Below are 3,126 nucleotides of genomic sequence, written 5' to 3'. Positions count from 1 at the left end.
CCCTCAAAAGTGTGAGGTTTGCACCCCATGAAAGCTTTATAGGAGCATCCCTCGTTTGAGTTTCCGGCTCCATTGTTGTTGTTGTTGTTGTTGTTGTTGTTGTTGTTGTTGTGGTTGTTATTATTATTGTTGTTGGATGAGTGACCGGCCATGGCCGCATCTACGGCGGTAGCTATCATCCGTTCGAGAGCTTGTTCGGGAGTTTCATTGCGGCGTACACGACGAGGGGCCATTGTTCCTTCAAGACACAAGAATATCATTGATTAGTATTCTCAATAATACTAACCGTGATATAGAATAAAGATAAAGAGAAGTTTTTCCTCGACTCGCCTTAAATTCTTTATGTCATAATGTCGGAACGTTCATATGAGTCACCGTAATATAATCCCGGAAATTATATTACCCTGATTCATATGTGCATTCGACATCATTTCATATAGTCAAGGTGGCGCGTCAATCAAATTAAACAACGTGAGGTTAAGATGAGCTAAGAGTAGATATGAGTAGAAGCGTTCGAGTATAAATGCACAAGTAGTCAAGTAATTCCTACTTCAAGTCTATATTCCGGTTGTAGTCTAGACTCACCAATGTACCCTATGACTCGAGGTTGACACCAATGAACTCTAAATCCCTACAACCAACGCTCTGATACCATCTGTAGCGACCCGACCAAACCATGTTTGACGGCGCCGTCTACTTAGGTCCCGTTACGTGGTCATAAGTCTTTAAGACAAAGTTTGACCAAAATATGTCGCCTTCATTTCATAATAAAGATTGTTCCCAAAGTTTACAAGAATTGTTCAACCAATAGTTAAGTTACAACGTTATAATACGAATGAAATCTAGGCGACATGGTTTAAAGTAAAGTCAAAAGACGCTCCATGAAATGCACATATACTCGACATCCAATGCAAGTATCAAATAATGAGCGGAAGCATGTATCATGTATCGTTCAAGGACCTGAGAAAAACATAGAAATCTGTCAACGAAAACGTTGGTGAAATCATAGGTTTAAGTAAGTAAGTACAAGTGAACCACAAGATTTGCATCAATGAAATAATAGTAATACATTCCAAAAGTTTGTTTCACGAGCACCCAATTATCAATGCTTAACATTTCCTTCCATTGAACCCCATCACTTAGTGCTAGAACATACACTGTTTCTCGAAAATATATTTCATTCGTAAACGGTAGCGAACCGTTTGAATGAGGGTTTGTCAAACCCATATGGATCCATACAACATAAGTTCTCGCTTACACCCGGCAAGTGTAACTAATGATAATCGAATTGAGGATTTTGTTCTAAACTCGTATGTAGAATGTTTGTTTTCCTGTACTTGTGTTCACTTAGTAAAAGAAATGTTTATGTTTTCTCATCCCAAATGTAAGTTCAAAAAGAGTAAAAGTGGGACTATGATCTCACCTTGAGTGTACGAGTAGTAAAGTACTTCGACAAGTAAATGTGTGCAAAGAACAATGCTAGTCTTGACCTAAACAATAGGTCGTATCAATAACGGTAAACACGATAGGTCAAAGATGTTCAATTAGTCCTATGGCTCGTTACGACTCAATAATGTAGCATGTGAGTCAAGTTGTCATGTTTCATGCAAGGTACAAGTATAAAAACATGTTAGAACGATTGCACAAGTATTTGGTTAAGTTTGATTAAAAGTCAACTTGGTCGGGTCAAAGTCAACAGAAAAGTCAACGGGGTCGGGTTGGATATCCGACAATTTTTCTAAGTTATATAATCATATATGAGCATGTTGGCCAAGTTTCATGTTAATCGGAGGTCCGTAGCATAGCAAACATTTTCATGTCAAATGACCGAAACGAACAGCCAGTTTTAGCCAAATGGGACGGCGTCCCAAGTGGCTAGACGGCGTCCCATAATGAAGGGTGGGACGGCGTCCCAAACTTCAAGACGGCGTCCCAAATTGAAGAGTGGGACGGCGTCCCACAAGTCGGGACGGCGTCCCAAATGCCTTCCAGGCCCTGTTTGCTGAATTTCTCAATTGCACGAACCAAAACACAAACAATCACATTTTATGATCCGCAAACAATTAGAACATGTATTTTATATCACCGGAAAGCTCTTTCGACAAGGAACACAATTAACCACTCTTCATCAAGCAAAACATCATATACAATAACCACAATCCCGTCAAGTGACCAATAAAGGTTTATTTTCAAGTTTCAAATTCATCAATTGCAATTTAAGTTTCGGGAATCCAATTTATACATATGATATGCCGTTTTGAAGGTAATCAAGCATACAATCCAACTAACCACTTACCAATAATAATCCATGGCATTCAATGCATCAAAAGTCCATTTCAAGTTCATCAAACCCTAACCCAAATTCACCAAAATCAATAATCAAGTTCATGAAGTTTTCTAAGGCAACCTACACATCAAATTGAAGCTAGTGATGCTAGTAACACAATTAAAACATCAACTTTTAACATCTAACAACATATGATCATCCTAAATTCAAGAACAACACAACAAAATTCAAGTTCATGCTAGTTACCCTAAAACAACGAGATCGAGCATATAAATCACATAAACAAACTAGACTCGAGCCATAGACACTAATTAACAACCTTATAACTTAAAAATCTCAAGAACACAAGAATTAGTGATTTTAGAAAGTTACCCAAAATTGATGAAATCGGTATGGAAACGAAGAGGAGATCACGAGGAGTTCAAATATGCAATTTGTTTTGATCGAATCCTTCTTGAACGAATTTGGATGATGATTGAAGGTTTGAGGGTTTTGAGAGAAAAAGGGTGAAGTATTATTTGGGAGGTGATAAAATGAATGGAGAGGAAAGAGTTGACTAGTTGACCTAGTCATCTCTTTCTCCATTTGGCAACTTTAGTCCCTCAACTTAGGAAACGGGTACGGGAATTACCTAAACGAGATAATTCAAACGCGTATTAACGAGATGTGTTATAAACATATAACGGAACTTAAATAGTTAAACGGAAAAGTGAATGGAAAAAGGCGGGATGTTACAAGTTCATAGGTTTATCATAATAATCATTTCAGTATGTAAATAGACCACAAGATTTCCGTTTATAAATATATGTACACTCGCAAGTGTATGAAAATATTCTATA

The 3,126-nt window shown here is 37.6% G+C and overlaps 1 long non-coding RNA gene across 1 annotated transcript; it reads right to left on the bottom strand.

Moving 5' to 3' along the window:
- Positions 1-760: 760 nt before the first annotated feature.
- On the bottom strand, positions 761-2,838 carry LOC139892643 (uncharacterized). Its single transcript, XR_011774183.1, has 3 exons — positions 2,660-2,838; positions 1,424-1,490; positions 761-960 (listed from the first exon to the last, which is right to left on the bottom strand). It is a non-coding gene; the product is annotated as an uncharacterized lncRNA (long non-coding RNA).
- Positions 2,839-3,126: the final 288 nt, after the last annotated feature.

The sequence above is a fragment of the Rutidosis leptorrhynchoides genome, chromosome 2 (assembly GCF_046630445.1).
Source record: "Rutidosis leptorrhynchoides isolate AG116_Rl617_1_P2 chromosome 2, CSIRO_AGI_Rlap_v1, whole genome shotgun sequence".
Lineage (NCBI taxonomy): Eukaryota > Viridiplantae > Streptophyta > Magnoliopsida > Asterales > Asteraceae > Rutidosis > Rutidosis leptorrhynchoides.
The sequence above is the reverse complement of the archived record's forward strand: the minus strand, read 5'-3'. Positions and strand labels throughout refer to the sequence as shown.